This window comes from Neolamprologus multifasciatus, chromosome 5 (genome assembly GCF_963576455.1).
Source record: "Neolamprologus multifasciatus chromosome 5, fNeoMul1.2, whole genome shotgun sequence".
Lineage (NCBI taxonomy): Eukaryota > Metazoa > Chordata > Actinopteri > Cichliformes > Cichlidae > Neolamprologus > Neolamprologus multifasciatus.
This window is the reverse complement of record NC_140443.1, coordinates 33,710,111-33,728,855: the sequence shown is the minus strand read 5'-3', so window position 1 is coordinate 33,728,855 and position 18,745 is coordinate 33,710,111. Positions and strand designations below refer to the sequence as shown.

Genomic DNA, 18,745 nt, shown 5'->3' with positions numbered 1-18,745 from the left:
TTTGACCTGCTCCCCTCAGGCAGGAGACTCTGGTCCATTCGCACCAGAACCTCTCGCCATAAGAACAGTTTCTTCCCCTCTGCTGGTGGACTCATGAACAATAACCATATGACTGTTCCCACCACTAACACATGACCCTACGCTGTGTTCACTGCATCATTCCATGTTTGCACTGATCACCACCTGCACTCATGTATATATCTATCTACTTAGCACTTAATTCTTATTTTTATGTTTATTTAAGCATTGTCTGACAGTATGTTTGCACTAAGTACCGCAGCAATTTCCTAATGTTGAAAACCTGCTCAACATTTGGCAATAAAACCCTTTCTGATTCTGATTCTTCTGATGCCTGTGGTACTGAGGCAGGATATCGGCTGGTAGTTGAATGGAACCAGTCCCTCCTTTGCTGCAGGTTTCTCCAGAAGCCTTCCAGGCTGTCCTCACATATGATGATAATCCCCTCACCCGTTGTCCTGGCTCCCCCTTGCCGTAGCATTTGTGTTGTACCTCGTCAGTCTCTAGCCGTGATAGCAGTTCCTTCTTCCCAATTTTGGAATACCGAGTTACAATTGTTTCGCCATCAATCTGGATGCTGGGTATCGGAGATTTCATAAGTCTCTCATTCTATTCATATAACCCCCTCCGCTGAGGTTACTTGTGTAGTAACAGTCCAACAGCGCCCTATTTTCATCTCTTGCCCACTTATGCCTTCTTGTTCCAGTTGCCCACTTTTCAGTGTGTCCTGGTTCCTCAACACCTGACGTGGACCTTGTTAATCCAGGTGATGTCTGAGCTGGTATCGCTTCATTTTTCTGTCCCTTGCTCATGTCTGAGGTAGGCTTGGTTGGCATGGAAGTCTAGCCTAGGGACCTTTACTGGACACAGATGCACCAGTTGGGAGTGTATATCTAGTATACAGTGGGGCAAAAAAGTATTTAGTCAGCCACCGATTGTGCAAGTTCCCCCACTTAAAATGATGACAGAGGTCAGTAATTTGCACCAGAGGTACACTTCAACTGTGAGAGACAGAATGTGAAAAAAAAATCCATGAATTCACATGGTAGGATTTGTAAAGAATTTATTCGTAAATCAGGGTGGAAAATAAGTATTTGGTCAATAACAAAAATACAACTCAATACTTTGTAACATAACCTTTGTTGGCAATAACAGAGGTCAAACGTTTACTATAGGTCTTTACCAGGTTTGCACACACAGTAGCTGGTATTTTGGCCCATTCCTCCATGCAGATCTTCTCAAGAGCAGTGATGTTTTGGGGCTGTCGCCGAGCAACACGGACTTTCAACTCCCGCCACAGATTTTCTATGGGGTTGAGAGACTGGCTAGGCCACTCCAGGACTTTCAAATGCTTCTTACGGAGCCACTCCTTTGTTGCCCGGGCGGTGTGTTTTGGATCATTGTCATGTTGGAAGACCCAGCCTCATTTCATCTTCAAAGTTCTCACTGATGGAAGGAGGTTTTGGCTCAAAATCTCACGATACTTGGCCCCATTCATTCTGTCCTTAACATGGATCAGTCGTCCTGTCCCCTTGGCAGAAAAACAGCCCCATAGCATGATGTTTCCACCCCCATGCTTCACAGTAGGTATGGTGTTCTTGGGATGCAACTCAGTATTCTTCTTCCTCCAAACACGACGAGTTGAGTTTATACCAAAAAGTTCTACTTTGGTTTCATCTGACCACATGACATTCTCCCAATCCTCTGCTGTATCATCCATGTGCTCTCTGGCAAACTTCAGACGGGCCTGGACATGCACTGGCTTCAGCAGCGGAACACGTCTGGCACTGCGGGATTTGATTCCCTGCCGTTGTAGTGTGTTACTGATGGTGACCTTTGTTACTTTGGTCCCAGCTCTCTGCAGGTCATTCACCAGGTCCCCCCGTGTGGTTCTGGGATCTTTGCTCACCGTTCTCATGATCATTTTGACCCCACGGGATGAGATCTTGCGTGGAGCCCCAGATCGAGGGAGATTATCAGTGGTCTTGTATGTCTTCCATTTTCTGATGATTGCTCCCACAGTTGATTTTTTCACACCAAGCTGCTTGCCTATTGTAGATTCACTCTTCCCAGTCTGGTGCAGGTCTACAATTCTTTTCCTGGTGTCCTTCGAAAGCTCTTTGGTCTTGGCCATGGCGGAGTTTGGAGTCTGACTGGTTGAGGCTGTGGACAGGTGTCTTTTATACAGATGATGAGGTCAAACAGGTGCCATTCATACAGGTAACGAGTGGGGGACAGAAAAGCTTCTTACAGAAGACGTTACAGGTCTGTGAGTGCCAGGGATTTTCCTTGTTTGAGGTGACCAAATACTTATTTTCCACCCTGATTTACAAATAAATTCTTTACAAATCCTACCATGTGAATTCATGGATTTTTTTTTCACATTCTGTCTCTCACAGTTGAAGTGTACCTCTGGTGCAAATTACTGACCTCTGTCATCATTTTAAGTGGGGGAACTTGCACAATCGGTGGCTGACTAAATACTTTTTTGCCCCACTGTATCTATATATAGTCCAGTCCATTTGGTGCTTTTAATTTGTGAAGCACTTTGATCGAAACTGTTGTTTTTAAATGTGCTATATAAATAAATTTTGATTGATTTGATTGATTGACTGATTGATTTGGTGGACATTGTTTATAATCGGTCATTCTGCATTATCGCACACACACCCACAAGGGAAATCTGAAAAATCCACTTTTGAATCAAATGATTTACACGACACAGCATGCAGCCCTTCTCAAAACATCAATGTTTATTAACTTATATTAAGAGAAAAAAAAGAAAAAAAAGTGAAGCTGATAATGACGCTGAAGTCTGATGTAATCATGACACTCACGTTTGTCCTCTGCAGTGATAAAAAACAAATCAATGCAGGCGAGTGTTTCATTTTGCAGAATAAGGTAGAAAACATTCATTATATTATTCCCACAAAATTAAAATTACATAATGTTGGTTTTCACTCATCTGAACTCCCATAAAGACACATACATGTGTGAAAACAGATGGAAACACACGCTTACACACTGGATTGCCCTCGTCCTTCGGCAGCAGGAGAGTTTATCTCTTTCTTTCCTACTCACTCATTAACACACATACACAGGGAGATGGTGTACAAGCACACAGCATTACAGAAATTAAAATCTATCCTGGGGAGCTGCTGCCACCAAGGAGGCTGTTTCATATTTGATGAGCAAACACAGAGATCTCGCTTTCTGTTTCTATCCTTTCATTCAAGCCTGGCTGAATGCACAGTTACAGACATAGAGATAACAAACATTCATCTATACGGTTTTTCTGAAGACAAACTAAATTTTCAAAGGGAAATATTGATGATAGAGACCACACTCTTGTATAGCTGTGGAAATGCGGATGTTTGGAAAATCTGCTTACAAAATCACAACAAAATGTGCTAGCACAATCTGTTTTCTCTTTGCAACAGACCCAACTAATTAGTATGAAATGCAAAATGAAGCATTTGGACAAAATATGTCTACTGGGAAATTCTTTAAATGCAAAACGAAAATGCTTATTGTGGAGGATCAGGAGAGTCAAGCACATCAAAATAAAGCAATCTGAGTTATGGTTGAGTTATATAGTTATAAAAATATAATATTATAGTTATAATATAAAGTCCTTTGGTCCAACTCCCGAAAACTTGTCTACGTCTTTGAGCTGACGGTGCCGTGGGAGGATGCAATTGAGGAAGCAGTTGAGCGTAGAAGAAGCTGCGGTATGCCAACTTGGCAGCTGAGGCAGAGGACAGAGGCTGAAAGATCAAGGTGTGCCCGGTGGAAGTGGGGTACAGGGGCTTTGTTGCCAGTACAACAGCAAAACTGCTTAGAGATGGGATCAGAGGACAGGCGCAACGTCAGGCTATAAGAGAACTAGCTAACACTGCTGAGAGGACCAGTCACTGGCTGTGGCTAAAGAGGACTGACAACACTTGGGCAGCTAAGGCAGTCAGCTAACTGTGAGACACACACCCAGGATTGATTAACCTGTGGTGGGCCTGCCTTAGTAGAGGGTGTCAAAAGGGTAGAAAACACTAGAAATTTTGCTGGTTGACTGATACAGCTGTCTTACTTCTCTCTATCACCTTTTCTATCCCTTTGAAGAGGTTAGGGTCCATAAATATTAAAGTACAGAGCCCCGCAGGGGACATGGGAGAAAAAAAAATTAAGACGGACTTTTATCTATCTCGCATGGACTTTTGCGAGATCTCGCAAAAGTTGAATTCCAACAATGGCGGCAGCTACTTAGTTGTAATATTACTCTTTCTGGGTCACAAAATACACTTTTAACATATTTTGAGGTGTGAATGTAGTTGTGTAAACGTCAGATACCTGCTTGGTTTACAAGACATCACATATTTGCAAAAGTGCTCCGACGTTTTCGGAGATCTGACACCCACTAGCTCACGGGAGGTCGAAACATACTACAGCCGGGAGAAACACCGCTTACACGGCACATTGTGCCTCAACCTCCCGGTCGGCTTCGAGCTGGTGGCCTCCGAAGAATGCGGCTAAAACTTTTGCGAGATCCCGAGTTTGTTTTGCGAGATCTCGCAAAAGTCCGTCTTAATTTTTTTTCTCCCATGTCCTCTGCGGGGCTCCGTATTAAAGATGTAAGTATTACTATTGTAGAAAACTAAACAGAAGAAAGCAGTAGAAATAACAATTTAACATAAACCAGTGACTGATCAACCCTAGCAGGGCCTCCTTGGATGAGAGTGTCTAGTAATAATGGCTGAAACACCCGATGAATCCAAGGTCCACTACTGATGATGTGTCCCAAAATTTTAATATGATAATCTAGATCAGATATCTAATTCCTAAACCCTAACGAAGGAAGCGAAAAAAAGGGCAGATTAGCCTGGGATACAAGACCGAAACACCCTGTGAAGTTGAGGCACACATAGATGTGTCCCACTGGTAAAGTCTCTGGACTGCCTTTCCTAATAACAGCCATCCCTCAAGACTTTCTCCATTTGAAGCAATGCAATATCAGGGATTGTAACATCTAGTCCTTTACTGAATCATTTGAGAGACATTGATGAAGTAATTCTATATTTAATCATTTAAATTTACAATAAAAAGCAAAATTATAAGTAAATATTTCTAAATGAACTATTAATGCATTAATAAATACCCAAATAAATGGAAAGTGGAATTAGAATAAGAAACCATCATTAAATTCTTAATTAAAACCTCACAAAAAATGTCACATTTAGGATAAAAAAAAAAATCCATCCATTTTCTAAGGAATGAAGCCGAGACCTCTCTTTTCCCAGCCACCTTCTCCATGTCAGCCGAGGCTAACTGAGAGATGTAATCTCGAGGAGACATCCTGGTCATGCCCGAACCAGCTTAACTGCCTCCTTTAAATGTGGAAGAGCAACTGAGCCACAGATTAAGGAATTCTGTCTTATTATTCCAGCATTAATCGTGTTTCTCATTTTAACTCTTTCTCCTCTGCTGATGTTTTTATGAGCCCAGTTCCTTCAAGTTAAAACGTGGTTAGATGTTTCGAAGTTTATTGATTGTGCCATTTTTGTAAACATGATGTGTGACGGTGAAAAAAATGATGGAAAATGTAAAGATTCTCTCGTTGTGTGTGTTAAACTGACCTGGCTGAACGGGAGGTTCCAAAGCATCATTTATATAATCTTTGAATACAAGATATAGTCGACTATGAATGCCATTTGTTTTGCATGGAATGTCCGTATTGTATGCTGTGACCATAGCAGGGAGATAACTTGTTTCTATAAATGATTTGGTTTTTGTTATTATTCTTTCTGAAAAGCCACACAGAGTGCTGTTGTGCTCTGTATTGTTGTTTGACCCCTTTGCAAAAGGGAATTAAAATTTCACAAAACAACCTATTTGTGAGAAAATCGATTTATGTCAGCTTTCCATAATAACCCATCTAATATTATGTAATGATAAAACTACTTAAGTGTGTGTAGGTGCTTCTGGACAGTGTAATTTCTGCTGAGTCCACTGGCTTCTATGGAAGCTTGAGGATGGAAGGTCATGCTACAGAAGTTGGCCGTGGTAACTGGGAAGGCACCTGGAAACAGAAAACAGCATTGACAAGAGTTTCCAGTGAGCCAACGAACAAAATTCATCATGTTAAGCACACAAACATGCTTCAATAATCATAAAAATGTAAACTCACAGGGTACTGTCAGTCAACCCAGTAAAAAACATTTTGATGATGTGATTAAGTAACATATTCTCACGATACCCTTTTCCCACTTCGAAAACCCCCCATCCAAAGCGGTCATGGATACGTTTATTTTTAGTCCCCTTGCTCCAGACTTTGCTTCCTCTACAGACGACATCTCAGTGGGATTAAAGATGTCCTCAGATTTCAGTTTCATATTTATGCTCAGCTTTCTCATCAGCATCAGTACAGCGAGCACATCATTGAGGACACAATAGCTGACAAAAGGAAGCCTTGGTGAAGTCCAATACCCTACCAGAAATAAGTCTGACTCATTGCTGTCAATGACCAAGCTGTGATTGTGGTTGTGTGGGGATCAAATACCTCACATGTAAAAATTAGCCACATACCCAGGCCACACTCAGGCTGCTCCAAACATATAGGTTTTCTACACATAAATCTATATTATGTGAATCATATAGATCCATATGTTAATCCCAGGAACTCAGCTGTAAGGTAAACTTTCAATAATTCAAAGTAAAGAACCAGTTTTCCTTGTTCCTTTTTCTGTTAGTGTAGCACTTCATGTACAGTTTTCCTATTTTCAACTGCAACCCATTACACAATCATCTCCAAATAACTGAAGAGACAGCACGCACATGGACAGACACACGTTACCCACCATCAGTGGCTGCAATCGTGGAAGCTGTCTCAGTCAGCCAAATAACATTTTCCCTGCAGGGAAACAGATGGGGGAGTTTCCCCTTCAGACTGAACAGTGCAATGAGAGATGAGACGCTGCAGTGTACCTCTCTTCTCAGCAGAAGGATAAATACACCTCCTCCTGTCTCTTAAACCTGCTGAGATCTCTATTTTCTCTAAACAGTTGCAGCACCTCCAATAATGATAGCAGGGGTATTTTCAGCAGCCAATTCATTTGGCTCAGGTAGAAGGTGAAGAGGCAATAATGTCCTTCCAGAAAAACCTACTATTCACAGTAAAATCAAATTAGCAGCATCTGTGGGATGGGTTTTTGAGACAACAAATGAACATAAGCACGGGAGTTTCATGGCAAACCTTTATAAATTCTGCTGTCACCAAAAGGAGGTGCATCATTCACCTCACCTGAGTTAGAGAAGAATACACTTAATGCCGGAGGCAACAATTGCACATAAAACCAGGAGCAAAGGTCCTGAACACCATTTAAACCATTGCATCCTGTTTAACCCTCTCAAGGCAGGCGTTGCTGATTTGCAGTTAAACAGTTAAAAACTAACAACCTGATTACCACACATACATGTTTTATGACTTTTTTTTTACTCAGAAGTACCACTGCAGGACTTGGTTGTGCATTAGCAACAAAAAGTTTAATTTGAGCCTGAGAAGGTTAAGGGGAAATGAGCAGTTACACTGCAGAAGCCCAAGTTGAGTGTTTGTAAGATGCAACGGCAAGAATATTTGTCTCCAGTCACACAATGACCAGTAAAACTTCATGGATTCAGTATGCTCTGTGGTTCAAACAACTACTCCTAAAAATAACATTTTAATCTACTTAATGAATTAGGAGAAACCAAAGTTCCACAGTGTGAGTGGAACTTAAGCATTTTGCCAGTGTTACAGACTGCCTATCTGTAGCCAGAATACAAAAGTTTTCTGCTCACACCAGATCATCCAATCGATTGCCTGTCATGTGCGACTAACATTAAAACCAAGCCCCTGCTCTATTTCCTGCAGATTTAAATTGATTTGGGGTGACTGGAGTGCTTAAAAAAAAGCTAAACTTTTTCTTTAAATATACTTTATGACAATAAATAACCCTCCACCAATCACTTGCTTCTCCAGTGAGGTCCTCATCCTGTGGATATACTTCAATACTGTCCTGGTATGTAGCTGCTTCAAAATGATGGAGCTAAAATGCACCAGAAAAAGTCTGACACTAAAACAATATCACTAGATATGAAAGCTTACTGGTTAACATCAAATGCACTTTTAGAAAAGCATACATAATCATAGAATGTAGTCACTATAAAGATGAGGTATAGTTAAAAATGCTACTTCATGTAACAAACATTTCTGTCGAACAGATCTGAAGCCATATTGTTGTCTACAAACTGATTCAAACAAACAATTATGTGTGCAATGCGTTGGCATGTTTTTGTTTTTTTTTAAAACCATGCTGTTATATTTAGCATTTAATCCATTTGTTGCATGGTTGAATATTTTTTGTTTAATGTCTATGTGACCATTGTTCATACGGTGGCAAGCTTACATAGATGGTCAACTCTATAGACACTTCATGAAGTTATCTTTCAGAATGTTTATCGTTTAAAAGGTTTAATTTGCTTCAGCAGCTGAAATCCCAAGTTACAGCGCTGGACCGATCACCCTGGATCTAAAACCGGTACAGTTTTATTCCTCAACAATGAGAAGTATTATTATGACTATCTTCTTCCGGAAGCGGCAGGACAGTCTTGCAGTCTCCCTACGATTCACATCTGACCTTGCCTCGTACCTGCTCCTCCTGGAAAAGATCAGAGACGCGCTACACAACAGACAAGGCACTAGCAAAATGAAACAGGAAACATGAGACACAGACTGAGACGTGGACTTGACACTGGAACTGGGGAAGACATGAAAAGACGACGTGACACGAGGAACACCGGGGAGGCACAGAGACAGAACCCAAGAGACTAGAAACTATAAATAACAATGAAGTCAAAGACTATTAATAATTCAAAAACACCGGGTCACTGACCCAGGACCATGACACAGACACCAAACCCCCCATTACCTACAACAAAATAGCTAAAATAGGTCAGTAAGAGAAATACCATATCACAGGATGAAATCACCCACTAAGGTAATGTGACATGTGAGACCTGAGTCTGGGAACCGCCCCTGGTGGGCGGAGCTGGTCTTTGCTCCTTTCATAAGCTCAGGTGTGGGCAACTAGGTATACCTCGGCAAACCTGAAGCTGCAAGTGCTTGGTCCAAGTTGGTGTTTTTAATTTCTTTCCATGAAAGCTTGATGCGGGTCCCCCTAAACTTCTGTTAGAACGGTAGGTTACACAACAATGTACCAACTGAGCTCTGGTTGTTGTGGCTGAGGTTTACAGTTATTTGCACCCTTGTAGGTGGGAAACATTGCGTTCCCGTGAGAACAGTGTCGTGGACTTCACCGCCACTGACCCACATTTATTAGGGTGTGACGCGAACTTGTGGACAGGTAACGAAAACAATACAGTTGAGGAATATTCCTGTGTTTTACTGTCCAGCCTAAGTCATCTCCTGCCTTTTATTTACAGAGTACCGAGCTGCTGCTTTGCCAAGTGGATTTCTGGCTGCGGGTAAAAGGACCCGACACATCAGTGTGTTTTAATTTGTTTTAAACTGGTGTAATTCGACAGACTGCGACTGCTGCGGCTGTCGATTTTGTTGTTTCTTGTTTTATTTTTCTGTATCAGTAGGCACCACAGAGATTGATTCTTTTAGTATTTTAACCCCTTTCTTAAATATATATTGTCGCAGACGGTGAAGGCGCTGCAGGGGAAACAAATCCTTTTTTTTTTTTTTTTTGTCTCACCACTTTTGCATGCACTCACTGCCTGAGTGAAGATGGCGCTTAAGATTAGCCTTTTTCTATAGTGTTTTGTCCATTTGGGGTCATGTGTGAGTTGCCGTCCCTCTTTAACCTGTGTGCTATATCGATTTGTTCTTAAGCGGTTCCCTGCAGCGCTTGTCCTGTCTCAAGGGCAATCATACAGTTTTATCGTTTTTAATAAGGTAAAGTTTTTAATTGTTTTTAGGTGCCGCTGTTACACTGTTACTTTTATTTGGTATTAAAAATTAAACTCTTTTTAACTGACTCTGTCCTATTTTAAATAGGTACCTACCACGGGTCACAGTAAGAAAAGTGCAGAAATGATCACAACTAAGTAGAATTAACAAAAGTGTGTAGTTGATCTAAACTCAAGGTTAGCAGAATAAAAACTGCATACAGTATTTAATATTTTAAGTCATCGTAATACAGAACAGAGTCTTTCCACTACAAGGGTACACGTTTCGTGAGCAACTTTTATTGTTACTGGGACGATCTTAGAAAATATCCCACTTCTATAACTTTCTTTAATTGTTTTTTTTTTTTTTAGGATTTAGATTTTTTTAGAATAGCATTAATATCAAGCTTTGTGAATAAATGGCCCAAGTATTTCTGTCAGTAGTTAGTACAGACCAAAACTTTAACTTAAACGACTGGAAAATGTTCCAACATTTAAAACTCATTCCAAAACAATTGAATTGTTCCCTTATACTTTCTAGATCTGTAAATTGGCAATTCTACAGTTTGTAAATGTTCTTTTTTTAAGCCTTCAATGTAATATAAAAACAAGAATGAACAACTTGTTTTTCTTGCTCTTATTAGAATCAAAGTGTAATGCATCTATGCATTTTGTATTCCACTGAAGAATTAAGCAGGAACATTTATAGATGGTTGAAACCCACTTACTAGGAATTTTAAAAGTCATAAATGTGTTTTTATTTTAAATGATTGTAAAGTAGTTTGTAATGAGGTCGGTTTTCATAATGAATTATGCAGTCCAGCCTTTTCAGACACAGATGAAAGGAAAATGAATGCTGAGGGTTGGACCTCAGACAGATGGCTACAAAGGGAGAATGAACAAACAGCAACGAACACATAGTTATAAGAAGCCCACTGTGATTTGGATTTACTGTTGTACATTGTTTTGATTTAACACTTCCACTAAACTAATAACGAGCAGATGACAATGAACAAGTGGAGCTGTTTGACTGCAGTACTGTCTGCTCCTGTGAATTCAGAACAGACTGACAATGAACAAAAAGAGAATAACAGATGGATTAACAGAAGCAAGAATTCAACCATGCTGTAGAGCAAAGATATTTTTTTTCCAACTGAATATCATGTACTTGTGTATTTTACTCACTCGGGTAAAAAAACAACAAAAAAATGGTATATTGGGGGGAAAAAAAGAAGGGAAATAGAAAATCTTTTCTTTTTTATGTCTGCTCCATGAGGTGGAAAAAACACATCTTGGTGGGAAACCAAGTGGAAAGCTTGACAGACGGACAGGCAAAAAGACAAGCTGATGGGTCCTGGTACAGTAGTTAACCAGGGAGAGAGAGAGCGAGAGAGGCAAAAAGGACTAGGGCACTCAGGCAGGAGAGAAGTTTTCTTCCTCAGTGTAACTTATGTAATTAGGGTTTGTGAGCACATTGAGTTTATTGCAGACGTTTTTCCTTTGTGGTGATAGCCAGCACATGCAGTGTTGCCAACTCCTCAGTAAGGAAAATCGCTATTGGCTGTCCAAAAAGTCGTTAAATGACCTTATCGCCTAATTTGCATAATTAGTCTTGCTAATGTAATTGTAACCTATGCTGTTGGAGAGAGAAATAACATCGTGGAAGAGACATAAAGTGAGTAAAAAACGTCCTAAATGCAGTTTGAATTTATTTAGAACTACAAATTAAATTTATTTTAGCAATTATTGTTTTTTAATGTCACAATTCCAACCCTGCTCCTTTATCCAGGCCTAGACTGGCAAAAGTGACCCGACATTGGCAGTCTGGTGGAGTTACTTTGTGTGTGAGAGTGTGTGTTTATAAGTAGTTTTAAACCTTGTCATCCACAAAACAGTATAACGGTAAAAGAAGAATTGACTGCGTTACAGTCAGTACGGGAGCAGCGGCTTCACTCATGCGTGATTCATTTGCAGTTTGGACGCACAGGTGTGAACATCTCCTGCCCTGATAGCAGCGGGGGGAGGACTATCCTCCGCCTGGCAGCGCTTTGGCACGGGTGAGGTGCCCAAGGCAGCACCGCTGCTTGTTGAGAGTAAGAGCGATACGCGTTTTCACGTCAAAAAGTCGTCATAAATAAGTCTCCAATAATACCAGAAAAAGTCGCCAGATTTGTCGCTAGTCGTTTTTTAGAAAAAAGGTTGCTAAGGGGGTCTGAAAACTCGCTAAATATAGAGACAAAGTCGCTAAGTTGGCAACACTGAGCACATGTGTATTCATAATATATGAAACAAACAATACTCCTTAATTATTGGTTGTACTGAACTTAGCTAAAACGTACAATCGATGATTTTTTTGGTTATTTAATAAAAAAATAATGTTGTACTCACAAATATATATATTGACTAGTGTGTAACTGCATCTCTCAACAAACCGATGCAGTCTCATAAACTGACAATTTATCCATTAAACAACATAGAAGCAAGTGCTGGTTTGGGAAAGCTGCCATGCGGACCAACATCTCAATAAAATATCATCCTATTCCTCCTTACCTCAAGCCACATCTCCTGAACTGAAGTCAGGCCTCTAACACAGGAACAGAATGCTCTTTGAAACGTTTTAATAGATGTCTGTGTTTTGAAAAGACAAGCAATGCTTGTCACTCTCTTATGTTGCGTTATGGATTTCAAGGGAACTATGGAGAGATTTCATACATTCCTTTTCTTGACAACTAAAGTAAAATCTTAGCAATTCACCAATTCAATTCCTCACTGAGTTTTATATCTAAAGATAAAGATCCTACAATAATACAGAGAAAATATCAACAATCAGACAACCCTTATGAGCAAACACTTGTTGACAGGGAGAAGGAAAAACTCCCTTTTAACAGGAAGAAACCTCCAGCAGAACAAGGCTCAGGGAGGGGCGGCCATCAGCCGACAGGTTGGGATTGAGGGCAGAGAGACAAGACATAAGATGCCGTGGAGGAGAGCAAGAGTAATAACAACTAATGATTAAATGCAGAATAGCATATAAAAACAGAGGGAGAAGAGGTGAGTAAAGAAGGAAAAGTGCATCATGGGAATCCCCCCCCCCCCCAGCACCCTTGATCTCTTGCAAAATAACATAAGGGTAGGGCTGGGCGATATGGCCTAAAATTCATATATGCGATATAATTTGTCAACAGTGTGCCTTATGTATGAATTCTGGTTGTGCTTACTGATCTCGAACTGATTTTGGCTGCAGAAATCTGTTAAAAAATGTTTTAGTACAACTTTGGTAAGCCGCACTGCTTGATGGATTGTCAGAGCATTACGGCTGCCGTAGTGAGGAGCTTCGCGGAGTAATCTGGGTCCAAAACTCCGTCCGCTTCAGGTCCCAAAGTCAAACGAACACAGAGTTAAAAACGGTCTGAATTCTTTCATCTTTAATTAAATCATCAGCGTTGCTGCTTTATCGGGTGTAACAATTAAGTTTAACATCCAGGCATCCATGAAAACAGAATTTATTAAATTTAACGGAGTTAGAAGTTAACAGGAAGTTAGCTCGCTAGTTTCCACCTAAACATTTCATACCATGTTCTGACTGAGAGATTTTTGAAACTAATTCAAACGTACAGCTCTGCTACCACTTCCAACATAAATGAAGACAGGAAACTAAACAGCAGTGCGTTTGCAGGGTTAATGAAGTTGGTCTACCTGGTATATAATGATGTGCTACGTGATTGCTAGCGACACAGCTATGTTAGCATAACATTAGCACAGTGAAGCTGGAGGATGAACGCCAACTTTTTTTCCACTCGATAAAAGTTAACGTGAGGGATTCTAGTGGTCAGGGACAAATGCAATCGCATAGCAGGATGCCATACACGGGCCAAACTTCAGTCAGGAGAACAACTGAGATTATTCATACACAAGGGCAGTTTTTGGCTTTCCCCATATTTCAAAAGTGCTTCATCTCTTTGCTATGACTGTCGCCCACCATAATTTGCAGATAATGGTTTTAGCCGCTGCAATGCTTTTGACCAAAACAGGCGCAGCTTGATGACATCATCAACATGTGCTATCGCGATAGAGCCATATAGTCAAAATCTCTATCGTTGGCCAAATTTATATCGTTTCTATCGTATATCGTTTATATCACCCACCCCTACATAAGGGATTGCTAGGGTCACTCAGGCGAGCCTTAACTACAAGTTTTATCAAGCAAAGTTCACAGATCATTAAATGGAAAACTACTATTAATGGGTCTGGCTGGTTATGGTACCGGACTGGTGGGCCACTGTGATAAAGGCATGTCTCCCCACCAGGAATTGAAATAGATAAGAATTTAGCAATTCTGACTCCATGTATCACTTATCAATTCGATTCCTTATCAATTCTCACTGGCTCCAACTTGAGAGTCACCATCATCTCTAAGCAGAATATTAAAGACATTACATTCATGCAAATTAATTTCATGCTGGGTGATCAAATGTTTTGTGCATATTGGAGGTGTGATCAGCATCAAGGTTGTGATCAGTGTTGGGGTCATTACTCAAAAAAGTAAAGTAAAAACATTATTACGCATATTATTGAGAACACTTTTCTTAAAAGTAGTGCAGTATTGTTACTTAATTACTCCCAGGAGAAAGACAGTCGTTATACTACTCGTTACATTACTTTCATGTTACTCTCTAAAATGAAAGGCACTGTCGCATAATTACCATTTAACAATATAAACCTACAGGCTACAGCACCACACACCATCATGTCATCTCTGCAGTGCTCATTTTGAAGAAAATGTCATCATCACGGACTCAAAGGTTAATAAAATCTATAACTATACAATATGTAATATTATAAAAAATAACATTAAATATAAAGTTCCTCATTCTTATTTTGTGCTGCTTTAGGAAGTAGCACAGCAGTTCCAACTATTTTCAGTTTTCCATGTATTCAGGTGAAGTCAACTGTGAGAGGAGCAAGACGTAAGATTTTGGTAGGTACTGGCACAGAGGTAAGTGGCTCTCCAGGTTTATCAAGCAAGGTGTCAGGGAACAGTAATGTTGGTCAAACACATGCAAAATTCGACCACAACATGACATCTGCTGCCAATTACAGCACCTTGATTGAAAATGACACTGCCGTCACAGTGGATATTAACCATCAGGACCATAGTTACGCATTATTAACAACTACATTAGCAAAACCGAGCGATATTCAAGAGGATCACTGCTACAACATTGAGTCTCCAAAGTCTTTAAAGCGTAAAAATCAGGCTTCAGAAGAGATGCTAACAAAGTACAGGAAAAAGCTGCGACTGAAATGCCAAAAGTCTAGCCGTTTAAAGACAAAAGTTTGTACCTTAAAGAATGTCACCAAAGAACTCAAGAAAAAGCTCTTGATCTCAAATCAGTGTGCATCTTTGCTTGAGTCAATCAATGAAGTTCTAAAACACATCTTGCGTAAAATACAAGAGGGGAAAAAGTCAGCTAAATATTCTGAGGAGCTGAAACAGTTCGCCACCACACTTCATTTTTACTGCCCAAAGGCATATGAGTATGTACGGGAAAATTTTAATAAAGCGTTGCCACACAGTCACACCGTTCGCACTTGGTACAGTAGTGTCTCAGCTGATCCTGGATTACTGTAGCATCTTTTAGAGCACTAACAAGTCATGTGGAGGCAAATGGAGAACAGGGAAAGGAAACAGTGTGTGCTCTAATGGATGAAATGTACATCCACAAGATGATTGAGTTTGCAGAGGACTAGTTCCATGGCTATGTAGATATAGGCACTGGTGAAATTGACAACTCACTCGCCACCCAGGCCTTGGTCCTTATGGTTGTGGCTGTCAACGAGTCATGGAAAATTCCCATGACTCGTTGCATACGTCCTCGTGTACCATACGTGTCTACCTTACGTGTGATGCTCCTACAAGTAACCTCGGCATGATAAGGGAACTTGGCACAGAATTAAATATCGACAACATGAAGCCCCACTTCTTTCATTCAGAGAATCCCACACAAAAAGTGCATGTGATCCTGGATGCATGCCATATGCTAAAGCTTCTTCGTAATGCCTGTGCATCTTTGATGGAATTTGAGACAGAAGATGGGAGGAAGATTAAGTTGAAGTACTTTGAAGCCCTTAATAAACTCCAAGACATGGCTCATTTACAGTTGAAAAAACAAAAACTGAATGTCCACCTAGCAGCACAGCTCTTCAGCAGAAGTGCAGCGGATACAATGGAGTTCTTTGAAGTTGGAGGAGTTTAAAAGTTGTGCTGCAACTGTGGAGTTGGTGCACGCTGTAGATGCAGCTTTTGATGTGCTCAACAGCTGTAATCCTCTTGGAAAAGGTTACAAAACTCTAATTAAGCCAACAACTAAACACAGGGCTGAGACAATCTTGGAGGATGCAGAAACCTTGATTTGTGGGTTGAAGGTCAAGCACTAAGCACTACTACAACAAAAAAGAAGACTGCCATATATGGCTTCATTGCTAATAGCATAAGTGCACTTAACATCTATAATAAACTTGTTGAGAGGACCCATGTAGGTATCATCTGACCTACAAACTGAGTCAGGACCACTTGGAGCTCTTCTTCACTGCCATAAGAGCAAGAGGTGGGCACAATGACAATCCTAATGCCAGACAGTTCAGGGGAGCCTAAAGACGTTTACTTGTTAGGCACCAAGTTAAAACAGGCACAGGCAATTGTTTACTTCGAGACAACACATACATTCTCGATTCAACATCTGCAGCTGTAAATGTTGTTGCAGAATGGAAGTGCACTTTGTGGAAGTAAATGACACTGAAGATCACTCGATTCCTGACCTCCCAGGTGTATGCAACCTCTCTGAATACAAAGAGGCAGTGATCAGCTACATCACAGGATTTGCACTTGTGAAAATGGCCCCCACGTGGTACTGCAAAGTCAGATTTAGTGACTTTGCAGGAAGAGAAACTGAAATGGCAAAAACGGGCAAGTTGCTTCGCAGACAGATGACCAAACTGATCCATTTTTATGGAGAGTAATGTGTGATACCTGATGCCTTTGAGGGCTGAATGATTTATTGAAATTGTTTCAGATCTTTCTAACATATATTGTATTTTAGATTAGAGTTGAAATATATATATATCAAAGTAAACATACTTGGTCAAAGAATATAACTGAAGTTGGTTAACAGTATGATGGAGCTATTTCTGTCCTGGAGCAGTCTCCAGTTTAGCATCACGCTGTCATCCTTTACAATAAAATGAATGTCCATATCCACGCTGGAGACTGCTCCACTATTTTCCTCCTCAGACACACAAACTGAAATCAGCTGATTGTAAAGAGTGTGCAAGAACTGATAAGCGGGATCTATGGGCAGGCAGGCTAACAATTCCAAGGAATTGGACTACTGGGAACTGGGTCTCTAGAAGAACCAGTTCTTGATTACCATCCCTACTCCCCACCATTGGCTTAAACAAGTTTCTGGCGATTTCTATTAGGGTGACACCCTTTGGGACCAGAAACTCAGACCCTTAGATAGCTCAGACCACACTGGGGTAGCTTGGATCTAACAGGTAGATTACTGTTACCTAAAATACTTAAAATAAAAATGTGATAAATTCTCTTATTACTAAAAAAAAATAGCCATAGCAGGAATTCTGCTTCTTGTGGGTTACCTTTAACACAGATCCAGACAGGGAATTCAGAACAATCAATAGTATTTATATTTTCACTGTGCACACACTTCTACACAATCACACAGTGTGTGCTGTACTGAAACCAGACACAGCTGGGTGCTCTCTAAACAAAAAATCAGGTTACACTCATCTCAGGTTGCTGTGCAGATTAGTGATTCGGTCTGAACGAAATGGCTCTTAGAGCCGGATCTTTGACGTGAATGACTCGAGCCCTGTTTTTTTTTTGTTTCTTTCTCTCTCTCTCTCTCTCGCACTTTTTTCCCGCTTCACTCAGCATGCGAGCCTTGTGCTTTATGCTGGGCAGAGGGGGGAGGGGCGGTAGTTACACTCAGTAGCACAGGAACAGAGCCAGAGAGAGAGAAAGAGAGCCAGGGACAACAACCTCACATTAGAAAGGTATAGTAATCATCCACAACTATTTTCAGTTGCAAATGATAAAGGATTCAGAAAGTTTATTCATGCGGGCCCATATGACAGAGAATATGCATCTTCTTTTTGTTTTCATATTTTAATTTATATTTAATTGTGTTGTGGTTTGCAGTGTTTTGTGTTGTTTCACTTTAAATTTGTAAAAGGAAAAAGCTGAAAATTTAAATAGTTAAAAGTTGAAATGTGAATAGTTGATTTTTGTATTATATGATTTATTTATTACATTTTATGTGGAGTGAATAAATAAAAGTATATTTACGGTGGCCCCTAGAGACAAAGCACATACAAACTTCAAATCACATACAAACTTACAAACGTAAAAACTCCAAAACATGTAAAAACACGTACAAACTCCGAAGCACATAAAAACTCAAAACACGTACAAAAGTCAACAGAAGTGCTCCAGAATACAGGCGCAGTGTTGAGCTTTTGTTACCTAGTGGCTACACAAGCCAGTAAGTACCAACGACCGGATTTGGTGTGTGGTAGTAACAGGTAAATGAATATTGTTTTTAAATTATTTGAATATATATGAGTGCCTGTGTATAAATACACAAACAATACACACATGCTTTCAATTGTGTAATTTAAGTGATCTAGTAAGTGCGAGAGAGAGGCTGAGAGAAAGAAAAAGAAAAAAAAATCCACGTGACGGCTCGCGATAAGGAGCCGGCTCGCG

General features: G+C 40.3%; 2 long non-coding RNA genes across 2 annotated transcripts in view; one reads left to right on the top strand and one right to left on the bottom strand.

Moving 5' to 3' along the window:
- LOC146519166 (uncharacterized) overlaps positions 1–18,745 on the bottom strand; it is a 246,573-nt gene that overhangs the window by 144,965 nt on the left and 82,863 nt on the right. The gene's annotated exons all lie outside the window — the stretch shown is intronic.
- Positions 8,728–10,264, top strand: LOC146519168 (uncharacterized). Its single transcript, XR_014874249.1, has 3 exons — positions 8,728–9,243; positions 9,319–9,410; positions 9,490–10,264. It is a non-coding gene; the product is annotated as an uncharacterized LOC146519168 (long non-coding RNA).